The sequence below is a fragment of the Podarcis gaigeae genome (genome assembly GCF_964106915.1).
Source record: "Podarcis gaigeae genome assembly, chromosome: 4".
NCBI lineage: Eukaryota > Metazoa > Chordata > Lepidosauria > Squamata > Lacertidae > Podarcis > Podarcis gaigeae.
In genome coordinates this window covers 75046139-75063320 of record NC_139677.1, presented here as the reverse complement: position 1 = coordinate 75063320, position 17182 = coordinate 75046139, and the positions used below count along the sequence as shown (strand labels likewise).

General features: G+C 42.5%; 1 protein-coding gene across 3 annotated transcripts in view; it reads right to left on the bottom strand.

Moving 5' to 3' along the window:
• Positions 1–13901, bottom strand: part of BOC (BOC cell adhesion associated, oncogene regulated) — a 74933-nt gene extending 61032 nt beyond the window's left edge. The window contains exons 1-4 of one of the 3 annotated variants that reach the window (XM_083736197.1): positions 13798–13901; positions 12269–12410; positions 7517–7582; positions 6302–6440 (exon numbers count right to left, since the gene is read on the bottom strand). The gene's annotated coding sequence lies outside the window, so the exon portion shown is untranslated. Of the gene's footprint in view, positions 1–6301; positions 6441–7516; positions 7583–12268; positions 12415–13797 lie in introns of those variants that run through there. The other 2 variants (XM_083736196.1, XM_083736200.1) reach the window with 2 other exon arrangements.
• Between the last annotated feature and the right edge of the window lie 3281 nt (positions 13902–17182).

Genomic DNA, 17182 nt, shown 5'->3' with positions numbered 1-17182 from the left:
TGCGAACGGGATCCGTTCCGGAGGCCCGTTCGCAACCTGAAAGGAACACAACCTGCGTCTGTGCATGCGCATGTCACGATTCGCCACTTCTGTACATGCACGTGATGTCATTTTGTGCATCTGCGCATGCGCGAGCGGCGAAACCCGAAAGTAACCCTTTCCAGTATTTCCGGGTCGCTGCAGGACGCAACCTGAAAATGCTCAACCTGAGGGTTGATGTATGACTGTATATTCAAACTTTCTAGCATTCACTGATTTGCTCGCAGGGCCATAATGCAAGAGGAAGGCCAGCTAAGGTAAAAACATGATGGAGGGTTAGAAGTAATAATAATATTTTTATTATTTATACCCCACCAATCTAGCTGGGTTGTAAAGGGTTGATATAGAGAATTTCTTCTCCCATAAGAACTCAGGCCACTTCCACAGGACCCACTTATTATGCATTCATCCTGATTTGTTTGCACAAAGTTCACAGGGTGGTTAGACAGCGCTGACTATTCCATTCATTCTGATGTGTCTCTGGAAGGGTTATACAGCATTGTGTCAAGCAACTGTCATCCCACACTTTCCAGTGTGTTTCCCCATAATTTTTCTTCTTGCAAAATATGCAAAGGTGGAAGGATTGTTATGCAAGAGCACCAAATGCTCTTTAATTGCCCAAGCTGCCCTTGGAGCTATGTGACTGAATCCCACTGGAAAACAGCAACTGTCCAGAAGCACTCTCAGGGTCACCCAGTGAAATTGATTGGTAGATTCAGAAGTGACAAAAGAAAGTATTTCTTAATCAGATTTCTCCATCTGATATGGCAACTCATCCTGGACCTATGGAATTCACGGTCATGATGGCAATGGTCATTGGTTTAGAATGTCTTTAAAAGGATATTGGAAATATTCATGGTGGTTAGTCTATCAATGGCTATTAGGCATAAGAACCCTGCTGGATCAGGCCAAAGGCCCATCTAGAAGAAGAAGAGTTTGGATTTGATATCCCGCTTTATCAAAGCGGCTAACATGCTCCTTTCTCTTCCTCCCCCACAACAAACACTCTGTGAGGTGAGTGGGGCTGAGAGACTTCAGAAAAGTGTGACTAACCCAAGATTACCCAGCAGCTGCATGTGGAGGAGCGGACCCGGTTCCCCAGATTATGAGACTACGGCTCTTAACCACTACACCACACTGGCATCTAGGCCAACAACTTGTTCTCATAGTCACCTACCAGAAAGCCCGCAAGCAGGACCTGGGTGTACAACACTCTCCTCACTTACAGTTCCCAACAACTGGTATTCAGAGGCATATTGCTCTGAACAGAAGCTGAACATAGCCATCCTGGCTGTATGCTTCATGAATTTGTCTTATCCTCTTTTTAAGCCATCCTAGTTGGTGGCTATCACCATCTCTTGTGGGAGCAAATTCCATTGTTTACCAATGCGCTGTATGAAGTAGTATTTCCTTTTTTTTATTCTGAATCTTCCAACATTCAGCTTCATTGGATGTCCCCAAGTTCTAGAATTATGAGAGAGAGAGAATGTCTCTCTGTCCACTTTCTGCACACAATGTATAATTGTATACACCACCATCCTGTCCCCCTTTACTCACCTTTCTTTTAACTAAAATTGTAACCTCTCCTCATTGGGAGGTTGCTCCAACCCTTTGATCATTGGTTGCTCTTTTCTGAAACTTTTCCATCTCCACAATATCCCTTTTGAGATGGGACGACCAGAAGAATATACAATATTCCAAGTGCAATCATACCATAGATTTGTGTAAAGGCATTATGATATTGCAACTTTTACCGTACTTTCAATCCCTTTCCTAATGTACCCTAGCATGGCATTTGTTTTCTTCATAGCTGCCGCACACTGGGTCAGCATCTTCATTGAGCTAAGACTCAAAGGTTTCGTCTGTCACCGCCAGTTCAAACTCATGCGCCTATGTGTGAAATTTGAAGTTTTCCCCCCAATGTGTATCACCTGACATTTTTATCTGATCCAATAGAACTCTTCTTGCATTCTTACACACTTTTGTCTTCAGATCTTGAGACCTGGCCACAAAATTTTTTAAAATAAAGTCTTGCAATTAGAAACGGGATGGCGGAACAACCCACCAAACTGCTCTGAGCTGTATGTCCATCTACCCATGCCTCCACTTCTAGTGAAGCCTCACAGGAGGTTGAAAATATGGCTAAATCTTAGGAGAGAGATTCCTTTGAGATTCTAGTAGGCTGATACTGATAGTGAAGCGCAAGACTAAAACTCATTATTTCACTATCCTGCTTAATTTGTTCCAACTCACATAAAGGTTTTTAAACCCAGAATAAAATCACCAGACTTTTATGAAACTGTTTCAGACCTCAACTGGTGACATCTGGTTAAGTATGTAATTCACTTGGTCTACAACCAAAGTCTAAGTTGTCTCAGAACTTCCAAGTATAGCTTGGTCCGTGACCTGGCCATGAGTAGAGTCAATCACAAAACAAGGATAAGCTGTGTTATAAAGAGATTTTAAAGTAAAACACGGAGTAAGTTGACTCCATTTTAGAACAAAATAACTTGCCCAATAATTGATATAAATAAAAGTGGTTTTGAACACAGAGATGGTGTATTTGTCTGAACGCAATATCTCCCTGACCACATGATCCCCATCGAGTTCCTATTTGAAAGCAGAATTTGGATCAGAGGGTTTGGGGAATCCATGTTCAAATAAATGTGGCTCACAGTTTATATTAAGCGGGAAACAGGCTAGATCTTGGCCTGAAGGATACCTGAAGAAGCGTCTCCACCCCCATTGCTCAGCCTGGACACTGAGGTCCAGCGCCAGGGGCCTTCTGACGATTCCCTCACTGCAAGAAGTGAGGTTACAGGGAACCAGGCAGAGGGCCTTCTCGGTAGTGGCACCCGCCCTGTGGAACGCCCTCCCATCAGATGTCAAGAAAATTAACAACTGCCTGACTTTTAGAAAACATCTGAAGGCAGCCCTGTTTAGGGAAGTTTTTAATGTTTGATTCTACTTTTAATATTTTGGGGGGAGACACCCACAGTGGCTGGGGAAACCCAGCCAGATGGGCGGGGTATAAATAATATATAATAATGGTAATGATGATGACGACGATGACGACTCAGGACTTAGACACACCTCTGTTTGCTCTGCACTTTCCCCCCAGGAAACCCAATCTTTAGCAGAACAAACTTCAATAAGGTTTCCCATGAATTGCCATTTGTTCCGATTTATTGCTAAAAGGCAGGTTTTCCAGCAGAAAGTGGCGCAGGGCAAAGGGAAAACTGCTTGGACCTGTACTTTTTAGGCACAGGACAAGTGGAAGTTTGGATGAGCCCACACTCTTAATCTAACTGTCTAGGGTGAGGGAGTATAATCTGAACTTTCTTTAATGAACAAGCTTGTAGCCTATTTACCTTCCCTTATTAATGTGAGTTCTTTGATACTGATTCAGCTTGCAAAGCTGCTTCATGCCTTTGATTCTCTAGAATGGGAGACAGAGATGTTTTTCTACATAACACCACTAGAACATTGCAAAAAGGCACAAGTTGTGTGCACTTTAACTTGCATTACCCAGGAATCAAAACTTTGAAAAAGATCCAGGGAAAACAAATAATAAGACCTGAAGCAGTAATTTTTTTCCCTGCTTTAATGTTTTCTATGGAAGGTGATAAAACAACATTTTTGTTCCCTTACTGGAGTGGAAGCTCTTTTTGATGGCAGTGGTGATTATTTTAAATAAGGTAGTTTAGGCAACACTCTTAAAAGATATATAAATATGAAACACCTCAGTACGCACAAAAAACCCAGACAGTATTGGTGGGAATAAAGATGAACCATGTTATAGATTCCTCCTTCTCTGTACTGTTCACAAACAAGAATGTGTGTACAGTATTCACATTCAGAGAAAGTCTCTTTTTACGTTGGTATTAGTTTCTATTTGGGTGAATGGACTCAAAATTTGCCACCTTATTTGTGTTGAATTTCTCACATGGGACAATGCTGCACCAGATGAACAATCTAATCTGGCCTAAAGTACATTCCTATGCTTTCTTCAGAGTTTCTGTTGTGTTTAAGTGATTTGCTTAGAATAGAAAAACCTCATTAAACTAACTAGTGGGGTTTCACATGTGGCCATTTTTGAAAGTAGATTCACGTAAACTCCTTTTGCACTGCTGGTTAGCTTTTTGCAATCCTCTCACGGTAGGTAGCACATGGATTCCTGCTCTGTGAAACAACATATGTTCAGAATTGTAGGCCCACAAGAGTTTGGCAGGCTTCTAAGATCAAGTCTGATAAATCTTGGTTGGTCTACAGCAGTGGTGGGGAACCAGTGGCCCTCCAGAGGTTATTGAACTATAACTCTCATCAACCTCAGCCAGTATGGCTAAAGGTCAGTGGTGATGTGTTATAATACAGCAACAGCTAGACAGCCACAGGTTCCCCACACTGGTCTACACTGAACATCTATTGGGACACTGTTCACATCCATACCATACATTTAAAGCACATGGCTCCCCCCCCCCCAAATCCTGGAAGTCATAGTTTACCCTTCACAGAGTTTACAGTTCCCAGCACCCTTAACAAACTATAGTTCATAGGATTCTTTTGAGGGAAGCTGTGTGCTTCAAGGGTGCACTTAATGTGCTTCAAATGCATAGGGTGCCTGAAGTCTCTTGTACACAGACACCTTCCTTGAGATTATTCCAGAAAATCTCCTGCTTTCTTTTTTTTAAAAAAATATAACTATATGAACACACCCAGGTGAGGAATGAGTTCTAGGTAATGCCAAAATTTGTAACCATCTCGCCCACCGTTCAAAGTTATTTCATGTTAGAAAGCCATGCCAATGGCCTTCTAGAAGGCCAATCAGTTTAATAGCCCAGGGCAGATATTCACACCTAGAATGTTGTCTCTACTAGTCTCTGATTTTTCTTGCCTTTCTGGTACAGTATAGCTTCCCAGGGTTCAATCCTACTGTGGGAGTGGGGATTAACTAGGATTAAAAACAAAAGTAAAGAGGTAAGTTACAAGTGAATCAGCCAGGGTGTCTGACAAGTATGTACAATCTTTGTGGTGGATTCTTGGAAATGTGCTCAATATTGTGTTTCCCCCCGCCCCTTCTGTTGTAATGTGTTGTTTCTTTAAGTGGGTGAAGGGCAATGATTTTTATGCGTTCAAAACAAATTGTTAAGATACCAGAGAATGTCTAATATCAGCAACTTCTGATTTCTGGAGTTTTCATTGTTGACACTTGCCCTGTATAAGCTCCTTGGTGGAGCTTATCCCCACAATAATTTCCAGCTTCTGGCTTGGAAGGCTATTCCCATGCTTTCGCTAGATGCATGGTAGAAATAAATTCAATAGGTGAAGCATCACCCACCATGACTTTGAAATGATGGGGAAAGCAACACCTGGCAAGCCTCTCTCTACCATACAGCTATTCAAGGCACAGAAGAAGTCACTGGGTCATAGAATCTAACAGCTGGAAAGAGATTCAAAGGTCATCAAGTCCAACCCCACGCTGATGCAAGAAATTTACTGCTACAGCACCCTTGAGAGGTGTGTTATACTGTGATGTTCTTTGCGGTATTTTGGAGGTAAACACTTCCATATGTCAGCAACAGGATGAGTTAACAACAGGATGAGTTCTCCATAAAAGTTTATGTTCTTAAATGCCATTCCGACCATCTAAGCTTTGTTATTTGGAGGTTTAAACTTGCATGCAAGCATTTTAACACTGACTTCTGAGCATGTGGTTTGCGTCTGAAACTACAATAGTACAGACACGGCCTTGGAAGGCAAGAGTGTGTCTGAAGAATATTACATCATATGTAAAAGAAGGTGGGACCAGGAAATCTTCACATCCTGTCCACATATAGATAAAAGCTTATTGTTTCTATCACTGCTAACTCTTATAATGTCTAACAATGGGAATGAAGCATAATTTCTGCTATACCGATGAGAAATGAAGTAGTTATATTTCAAAATTACCTTTCATCAAAACAAATCAGATTGTCTCAGATTTTAAGCTTGGGGAATTTTGGTACGTTGGAAGGCCTGAACGTTTTCTTCTTTCGTGTTCCTATAATGTTGTTTAGATTCGCATGCAGGATTACCATATTTTATAATCATTATTTTCCCTGGCTTGTATATTCTGTGATTTTAATTTATACTTTGTCCGTACACCTTTAAAAGGGTCGGTCGATTGAATCCTTAACAAAGGCTTCCTTTTTTTCCAGAGTGTTAACATCTATTTAACATCAGTGACTGATTAACAAAAACAGTTTTAAGATTTTCAACTCACTGCTCAAAAATGGATGGCTTCTCTCTGCTTCCCCAGTTACTTCAAAACTCTGCATCCTCACAGCTGCCAAAACTCCAGCTGTTTGATATTGTGTTGCTGAAGGTGGGGGGCACAGGAGCACTCCAGATGAAAGATGGTGCTGAAAAGAAATTGAACAGTGGTGTTTCGATAAGATCCTCAGTGGGAAACGGGCTCCTTTAAATTTGTTCATTCAGGCTGTTGTGCCAGTGAGATTTCTCATACATCCTGCTATGGTGAATTTATTCACCCTCCCAGGCCATCTAATTCTGAATGAGCAAATAAACAGGATAGTTGAAGTGGGGAGGGAACGAGACTGCACCCCAAATCAGAACCCCAAATGCAAATAGTCATAAACTATAACAAAGTCAGATTCTGATCTGAATTTTGTGATTTGTTTTTATCTCTAACAATGGAACTCAAATAATTACATGCTTCCAGCTAGCAGAAGTTCAGAGGTGGAAATGTACGGTATTGATTTACCACAAAAAAAGTCCTCTGCAGTTTTCTCAGCACTGTGGGTTGGTTTCTTTGTTTAAGACCCAAATCGTGAATTTCATATTGTCAAAATGTTTGATTTTAAAACTATTGAAAAATAAATACTGAGTTTGGGCAACCAATAACCCAAATGAAAATAGAATCTGGGTGAGAGTTGGACAGAGAATAACAACTGTAGGGTAATGTGTATATAATGTCTACCAGTGAATACATTTTAAAGCCTTTTTTTAATGTATTGTTGGCGTGTTGGGGGTCTCCAGAACATGTTGGTGGTGAGATGATTAAGGAGAGCTTTTATTATTTCATTATGAAGACCAGCTAATCTGAGGGAGACAGCCTGCATTAGAAGTGATCAGAAGTCACTGCCACTGCTATAAGAGAGACAAGGATCAGTTTCAGAATGAAGTGAATGAGAAGCCCTTAGCTTAAAGACTTTAGAAGCTGGTTTCACTTTGTTTACTTTTGTTATAAGGCTATTTGTTCATTTGATAATCCATAGGAAATGGGATAGTTTCTCTCCAGAATTAAACAAACAAACAAAACCTTGTTTGGTCAGTGAAGAGATTAGAAAAGAGTTTTAGAGAAGGGATTCAGGAATTAGACATCTTTTGACATAAAAGCAAGAGAAAATTAAACAAGAAATTAGAGAAGATAAAGACAGAGGGGACTGTGTAAATGAAACTGTGGGAGTTTACTTACACATTGCAAAAGTGTCTTGTTGGGTTTTCAAATCCTCCATTGGTGGATTGATCCTGACTGATCTGCCTTGGTGTAAAAATCAAACAACATGGTATTTTATTGAAGAAAGCAGAACAGACTTGTGTAGGAACAACTAAAACAGTGTTTAAAACAGTACAAAAAAAGTTAAAGATAGGTATTTCTTACACATGGTTTTTAAACCTAAGGCAGATAACTTTTCACCCAACTGGAAATGTTTTAATATGCCTGTAGGCAGCTCGAAGGTGCTGGGAGGTTGACACAACTGCAGGCATTAACAAATCATCCATCCTGAACGCTCTCTAGTCTCAGGTTTTAAATCCTCTTTCTGGACAGAAGATCTTTCAGAAAAAACTCACCTGCTGCAGAAAAAGTAGGTGGCATAGAGTCTTCCTCCACTAGGAACATTTCTGGTTCAGTTGAGGAAGTGATCATTGTGTTCTTGGATGTAGAGCTCAGCAGCCTGCCATCTGAAGGGCTACAGGCTCCCCATCCCTAATATATAGCTTTCCCAAGCAGAGTTCCATCCAGGCACTGACCACACAGACAGCTGTTTAGCTTCAGCAAAATGGCTGCATTATGTACTTTTAGACCATAGATGTTCCATCATACCTGACCATTGGCCATCTTGGCTGTGCCTGATGGGAAGTAGAGTTGTGCGTCATCAGCATATTGATCACACATTGCCTCAAAATTCTGAATAACTGCACCCAGTGGTTTGATGAAAATATTAAACAGCACTGGGGACAAGATGGTACCCTGTGGCACACCATAGTGAAAGGACCATGGAGCTGAAACACAGTTTCCCAATGCTACACTCTGGAGATGACCTTGTAGGTAGGATCGGAACCACCAATACACATTCTACAAAGCCAATCCAAGAGGATACCATGGTCAATGGTATCAAGAGCTGCCAAGAGACTGCTGAGATGCAAAGTCACACCTTCTCTATATTACTCTCGATATGGGTCATAATTCAGCCCCCTAACCACACCTGACACCAGGTAATACTGTATATATCCTCCAGGAATATATCCTTCTCTACCACCTGGTATTTGCAACCAGGTGGTAGTTGTTATAAACCATAGGATCTAGAGTGGGCTTCTTCACAAGTGTTTAATTGAAGAAGGCACCACTCTGTCACATAAAGAAACATTCACCACAGCCTGGACCCATCTGATCAACCCTTCCCAACTGGCATGCATCATTGCAAGAATCTTGTCCGCAGCACCGAGCCTCATAAACTGAAATCAGTCCCACAGAGTATGGGAAGACACTGCATTGAGCACCTCATCTAGATTCACAACATGGCTTGTAAGGTGCTGCAGTGTTGAGCAACTTTGTCCTCAAAAGTGAAAACCATGAGCAGAGAGAATCTTCTGCGTGCATAGTTGTGACTATGGAGAATCTCTGCAAATGTTATAACCATGAATATAAGTTAGGGGCAGGGTCTCTCTCTTCCATGTACATTCACTAGAACATCTGATAGCGGCTTCCAAAAGTGTGTTGTGTGGCAGGCATGGTAAGTCACAATTTGTGCTTGTAGCAAACTATTCAGATAACTTGGCCTCTCTGTAAAATACAATCTGGAAAGAAAGAAAGAAAGACAGTCCACTTCAGTTAAGAATGGCCATTTTAACTGGCCCTTGTCTATCATGTTCAATGACTTCATAATGTATTTATTTGCTTCTGTTTGTCTTTGTTGCTATGATCAGTGCTCCCTTTTTTTGCAGCTTAACAAACTTGAAATTTGAACGATGCAGGCTCAATGTTTCTTTGCTTCTAAAGTTTATATTTTAAAACATAAATTCCATTTTCAAGATGTGAGGTTGTTTACCTTTCCTAATCTTTTCAACTTGTCTTGCCCTCCTTCTACTCACATCCTGAGTGTGAATCATAGTTGGATTAATCCGACATGAAGCACATTGTGTGTGAGCAATAACAGACTTACTAAAGTGTATAGCTTTGATAAAAGGCAGCCTTGATGACTTCTGTCACGAATCCCCCAGAAATCATGTGGGGTGGTGGTGGGGACAAATCTCCCACCAACCAACCTATGCACTGGTTACCGCACTTAGAGCTATGGGAGGCACCGCAATGAGCATGTCAGGAAATCTCCACAGTGTTTTAAGTCCCCTCAGCCCACCTCAAAGAAGAAAGAAATCTTTCTTTTTCAAAAAAACACCTGCCTCTTTCTTTCCCTGCAACGCAAAACATTCCATGGACTGCATGGTGACCTACAAAATTGCTAGGTCAGACCAAATCCCATTGCTCCTGTCCGCCACATTGCCTCAGCAGAAGTGAACCAAATTGTCTCTTCTCTGCTTAGTTGCTAGGGAGGGGTTCATGCAAGTATGTTAATGGGTTTAGCAAACCCTCGGACTATGAGATGAAAGAGACTTGCCAGCTTCCTTAGTTCATCTTCAAGTTGACTCTCCCTTCCCCCTTTCTTTGTCTTTTCTGGCTGATCATGTTCCCACTTCATTACATCAAGTATGCCAGATTTTACCCACTCGTGGAAGGCTGCTTTGCATTACAGATACTTCACCGATGGAAGACATTTTATCCTTCACAACCACAACCTCTCCCTGTAAAATACCCCTTACAGAGCATCTGTACATCTCTACTCAGGAGTAAGCTCACTATGCACAGTGGGACTTCCTTAAGCAGCGTGACTCTGAATATTGTTTGTGGTGGAAGAAGACAAACAGGAGAGTGCTGTTTGTTGTGCTTGGGTCCTGCTTGTGGGTTTCTCATTGGCATCTAGTTGGCATCTGGCTGGCTATTGTATGAACAGACTGCTGGGCTAGATGGGCCTTTGGTTTGATCTGGCAGGGCTCTTCTTTCGTTTGCATATTCTAAAAATGTGTTCAGGATTTCGGCCTTAGTGGTCCTAGTATTTGTCACTATTGAAATACGGAATATTTACCTTATATCAGGCAAGACTATCCGTTTAGCCCAGTTATGCTTTTTCTGACTGGCATTAGTTCTCTAGGGCCTTGGGCTGAGGCATTTAATTGACCCTTTCAACTGGAAATACCAGGGATTGCCCCTGAAATCTGTTGCACTGAAAGTATGTGCTCTACCATTGAGATATGATTTTCCCCCTCCCACATTTAATGTGGGAAGTATTTACTTCGTCCTGTTTTTAGCTGTTGACTCTCTTGGTTGAATCTGTCCATTTTGGTTTCTCTTGGCTTATCATTTTTCAATTTTAAGTTCAATTTTCCACATACCCATGTAAGTTTACAGTCTTTTTTTTTTTTTTTAAAAAAAAGTCCTTGTGAAAATTTACCAACGTTTTAGTGCAATTTCTCCTGATATACATATTTTTGTATGTACTGTTGCCGAACATACACATTTTTGCAAAGCAGTTTTCCCTATTATAAAACATTTTGTATGTTATTTTCACTAACAGATCTGTTTATTTGTTTCATAAAAATTTGTTTCATAAAATTTATATACGTCTTGATCGTAGAAAAAACACACCTCAAAGCAGTTTTTGCATTTTGCATTTGCCTTCATATATGCAAAAACTACTTAAGCAGAGAACTGCCTGCAAAAAAATATGGGAAGTGAGAATTTCAATTTTCAGTTTGTGCACTGTTCCGGAAAGTGTAAATTTGATAGATGCACCCTTAAATGTGAACTGAATAAAATTTCTTCCTTGTCCCTACTTGTCCCACAGCACCGGGCTCTAAGTCAACTGTTGCTGGTGGCAACCAGCACCTCCATGTAGTATTATCCTTCTCCACCATAACATTAGGAACACTCACTGTCCTGTCTCTTCTGGGATGAAGAAGTTAAACTTGAAATCAGTGTGGTACATAGCCAAAGAAAAGGGACAGCAGGTGGATTGCATGGCTAGGCTAGCTAAGATGTTGATCTAACATGGCCCCTGCCTGCTTGATTCCCCCTCAACATGGACAGCACCTTTCAGCAATCTTCTTAGCCAGTGCTCTTCTTCTGGGGCAGTGCCGGTACTGAGTACCCATGAGTACCCCCAGAAGAAAGCATTGCTGTTAGCTACAATAAATCCTTTCGGACAGGCAGGAACATAGCTTTTAGGGGCATGTTAACAGTAACCTTTCGTGAGTTTTTGGGATAAGTCGGGCCCTTGTTCTAAATCCATATATAAAAACCACAACCACAAGAGGATGAGCAAGCCCATCAGATATAACTGCATGTCTTTTGCCTCTTAGACAGCGACAGGTAAAGTTGCTGGTTCAACAGTCTACCTATATTTTAAGGACACATGTTTTGTTACATGGGTATGAAATGAAGTAATATGTTCCTGGCTATACCACCCGCTGGGTTCATCTCTAAAGCGCTATATGGACCTCCATCTCAAAGCAAGCAGAAGAATCAAATGTCCTGCTTAAGACCTTTATATATTGCTTAATTACATTTCTAAGCAATGTATATAAAAATAAACCCTATAGCAAATAAAATAATAAAACGTCATCATCAAACCAAACTTTACCTTAAAATGCCTGCTGGAGTAAGAGTTTTTGCCATGTGCCTGAAGTTCAGCAAGAAAGGCGCCAGTCTAACGTCAGTCAGGAAGGAGATATCAGTCACAGGCTGGGGCCCACAATATTGAATGGACAGTCTTCAAAACTTTTAATAAACATTTCTTTCCTGGAGCTAATTCTAAGAAACTTCTTACATATTCTGCCTACATTTTACTCTGCTTCATTTCATTTCATCTCATTGCTCCAACTTTTTACTGACCTGGACCACCCAAAACAAATGCTCTTCCTTCTTGATGTTGAGTCCAGTAGCTCAGCAACCAATGCTTATTTAGGCCATCATTCTCCTACACAATTCTGAAGAAATTCCACTGCTGTGTACAGACTGGGATTGGCAAGAATATCTTATAAAATGAAAAAGAGAACAAGACTCCTGCTAGCATTCTTCCATAAATTAGCTCCTGCTGCAGTGTCTGAGGCATCGTTCTAAAACAGCACCAAAACAATTTAAGTGACTTTGCTAACGGCATGTTCCTATGGGTCCTATAAATCAGGCATAGGCAAACTCAGTCTTCCAGATGTTTTGGGACTACAACTCCCAACATCCCTGATCACTGGTCCTGTTAGCTAGGAAAGATGGGAGTTGTAGTCCCAGAACATCTGGAAGGCAGAGTTTGCCTATGCCTGCTATAAAGCCGTATCCAACAGTTTAACCATCACACACCACATCAGCTCTCATGGCATTCTGGTGGCAGTTGCAATGGGTTTGTTTATCAACAACGTGAAGCCTGACAGCTTCTAAATAAGTGGCTCCTAGCACCACTCCCTATTTGCTCTTCCTTTTTTATGATGCAAGCAGAATTGCAATCGACTTTTCACACTATTGAGAATATTGGGCTTTCTTTATGTGAACACCCCACTATGTTCTGTTCATACCAGTTAGTGTTGCACAGCTGTTGTGGGTGTGGTCGTTTGAACCTCAGCACACATTCACTGTTAACTCTGGTGGTGGGAGCCATTTTAGTACTCTGTTTATTTTTTAAAAAAGTAGTCTTTTACTTAGTGCTAAAATACTTTTTGCAGGTATAACACATCTGGATCCCTAGGTGCTTTAAAGTGCTTTAATTGAAGTTGGACATCAATTGGAGAAGTGTGGGAGAATGGAATTATGTTAATTTACAGAAAATTCAGAGCACGCACACACACAGAGAGTGAGAGCACTAAGCAACCCCAATTTGTTTTCATTATGTAGATCTCACACAGTTCTGTCAAATCAGAACTGTGTAAAAAAAAAATCTTTTTTTTTTTTTAAGAACAAGCAAACTACAGTTCAATCCTTTAAGCAGGAGATGAGTACACAACATATTCAGGATATTTTCTGCAAGGCTCCACCCAGTGTTATCAACAACAAGCACTGTAATAGCAATGTATATGGTAAGTGAAAAAAACAGTAGTGGGTGGAATATCATGTGCCAATTGCACACATAAAATATCTGAACTTCTTTGCATGATAATGTCCCAGTTTAGACAAATCCCGGGAGAAGAGAGGTATGCTGGTGATGTTGTAGATCTTCCCTAAGTTGTGTCCATGTGTGATTATCCCTCATGATTACTCCTCAAGAGCAAGTCACCAAAGCAAATGCACTTTGAATGCATTGCTTTTTTGAAGCTTAATTCTGAATATATCCAAAAGCAGGTCTTTGATCTCTATGGTAAACCCTGAACTCTCATTTCCCGCAACCCCAACATCTATGACAGCTGCTTCAATTTACTAGCATCACTGAGACCCACCAGGAGTGTTCCTATTTGTAGATCACATGTGGCAGTACTCAGAAAAGATACTGATCTTCCTCTGTAGGAGAATGCAGACAATGATTACCTGTATAAGCGGCTTCAATTCCTACAAGAGTAATGAAAAAAAAAAATCTTTTCATTAAAAAATATGTTTAAAAAGCTAAGAAACTTGCTACTGTACCACCAACACAGACAGTCCACATACACATTTCCTGTGTTGCTTGGAGCCGAAACTAGTATTCACAGGAAAGTTCTCACTGACTTGGCAAAGTTCACAATTCTGGATGGCACGCAGCTTTGCCTTCTGCAAAAATTGGTGTGAGCTGGGATTAGCCTTGTGCCACCCACTGCCAATGTTTTTTAATTGCAATCTCTCCTGCTGGGAATGTCTGGGCCTAGGTTAGCTGCGAGCCCCTTAAAATCAATATGCACCACAGAATGGGAAAACTGATTTTTCCCTGGCAGGGATGCCTCACTTTATTAAGTTAGGGTCGTCATGTTTATTCTTCCAGACAGCCCCTACATGCTTCCCGATTTTGGGATCGCTCACAGTGCCGCTTTCTCTAAACCAATGTTAAGTTTTATTAAAGATTTTGTAACTCTCTCTCAGGCTGCGGCCTCTCACTCCTCAGTAGGGTGGCCATGGTTCCTGATTTACTATCCCCTATCTGAAGGAAATATCCAGTCCAAGCCCAGTTTAAAGAAAAAGAAGCATAAGAAGAGACAGATCAGGGGCCTTGAAGCTGCCCATCAACAGCACTTGGACTGAGCAAGCACTCAGGTCACCTGGTCACAATCACCTCACTACAGTGAGATGCTCTGCATTTCTATTACAGTAACTCATTCTAAATTTGCAAGTTTTACCGGTATGTCCTCTTTAGGGAGGTGATGTGTTTCCTCTCTTTTTTAGCATTTAAAATAAACAACTCATATCATATAAAGTAATACATACCACACAAGTGTCTCGGGAAAACAGAGATCTCCCCTGCCCCCTCCCCTTTGAGAGAACAGTGGCCATTTTGGGTGTTGTGATATTGTGCATTCAGGGCTTTTTCCAAGGCTGTGATCTTGTGCAGTGGCCCAAACTCATGTTTTGGGGCACCATAAGAGCATGACAGGGACGTGGGTGGCATTGTGGGTTAAACCACAGAGCCTAGGACGTGCCAATCAGAATGTTGGTGGATCAAATCCCTGCGATGGGGTGAGCTCCCGTTGTGCCGTCCCTGCTCTTGCCAACCTAGCAGTTCGGAAGCATGTCAAAGTGCAAGTAGATAAATAGGTACCACTCTGGTACCTGGCAAGTAGATAAATAGGTACTGCTCTGGCAGGAAGGTAAACGGCGTTTCTGTGCACTGCTCTGGTTCGCTAGAAGTGGTTTAGTCATGCTGGCCACATGACCCGGAAGCTGTATGCCAGCTCCCTTGGCCAATAAAGCGAGATGAGCGCCGCAACCCCAGAGTAGGTCACGACTGGACCTAATGGTCAGGGGTCCCTTTACCTTTACCTTTAAGAGCATGACCTTTTACCATCATCTCATGCTGGTCATGTGACTTGCATGGGAGCACAGAAAGGAAGATGCATGTCCCAGTTTTGGCTCACCATGTTGGAGGGTATGGTAACATAATAGATTGCAAAGCAATCAGAAGTTACAAATGTCTTCCAATAACACTGTATTTCCTGTTAAGGATACTCTATACAGCAAGGGAGGCTAGTCCCGTGCTGCTTAAAAGGTCCAAGCCCAATTCTTACCCCCAAAAAAACCCTATAAATCAGGGCTGGGGGTCTTAGAGCGTCGGTGGCAAAAAACTCACTCCGAATCTGACCGGACACAGGTTAGAGCTCAACGTTGAGCCTACCAAGTGGCGATAGCGACGGCGAAGAAGAATTTCTTCACCGCCTCTATTGCATCTGCAGAAAATAGTAGCAGGAGACTTTTTCAGGTGGTTCATAATTTAACAGAACCACCTTTACCACCGGGGCTTTGTAAAGACCCCAAGATCTCTTGCAACGATTTTGCAAAGTTTTTTGCAGATAAAATCACTCATATTCGGAAGGAGCTAGACACCACCGTGGGAGCAGGGCTGGGGCGGGAGAGTGCTAGAGCTCTGTCTGGTCAAGTTGCATGGAATCGATTTCAATCCATTACCCCCGAGGATGTGGACAGGCTGCTTGAACGCGTGAAACCAACCACCTGTCTCCTGGATCCTTGCCCATCCTGGCTAATAAAAGCAAGCCGGGAAGGGCTGGGCGATGGGCTCTGCGGGGTGGTGAACGCTTCCCTCTGTGAGGGAACATTCCCAGATCCGCTGAAAGAGGCGGTCATTAAACCACTTCTTAAAAAACCATCTTTAGATCCGGCCAGTATGGCCAACTATCGCCCAGTCTCAAATCTTCCATTCTTGGGCAAGGTGATTGAGTGCGTGGTTGCTGAACAACTTCAGGCACGCCTGGAGGATGCGGACCATTTGGATCCCTTCCAATCGGGATTCAGGCCTCATCATGGGACTGAAACTGCCTTGGTCGCGCTGGTTGATGATCTCCGGCGAGCTAGAGACAAAGGTGAGAGTTGTTTCCTAGTTCTGCTGGATCTCTCAGCGGCCTTTGATACAATCGACCATAACATCCTTCTGGACTGTCTAGAGGGGCTGGGAGCTGGGGGCACTGTCATACAGTGGTTTCGCTCCTTCCTCCTGGGCTGTGTTCAGAAAGTGGTGCTGGGGGATGAGTGTTCAGACCCCTGGGCCCTCACTTGTGGGGTGCCTCAGGGTTCCGTCCTCTCCCCCATGCTTTTTAACATCTATATGAAGCCGCTGGGAGAGATCATCAGGGGGTTTGGACTGGGTGTCCATCAATATGCAGATGATACCCAGCTCTACCTCTCTTTCAAATCAGAACCAGTGAAGGCGGTGAAGGTTCTGTGTGAGTGCCTGGAGGCGGTTGGAGGATGGATAGCGGCTAATGGATTGAGGTTGAATCCTGACAAGACAGAAGTACTGTTTTTGGGGGACAGGGGGCGGGCTGGTGTGGAGGACTCCCTGGTCCTGAATAGGGTAACTGTGCCCCTGAAGGACCAGGTGCGCAGCCTGGACTCACAGCTGTCCATGGAGGCGCAGGTCAATTCTGTATCCAGGGCAGCTGTCTACCAACTCCACCTGGTACGCAGGCTGAGATCCTACCTGCCCGCGGACTGTCTCGCCAGAGTGGTGCATGCTCTAGTTATCTCCCACTTGGACTACTGCAATGTGCTCTACATGGGGCTACCTTTGAAGGTGACTCGGAAACTACAACTAATCCAGAATGCGGCAGCTAGACTGGTGACTGGGGGTGGCCGCCGAGACCACATAACACCGGTCTTGAAAGACCTACATTGGCTCCCAGTACG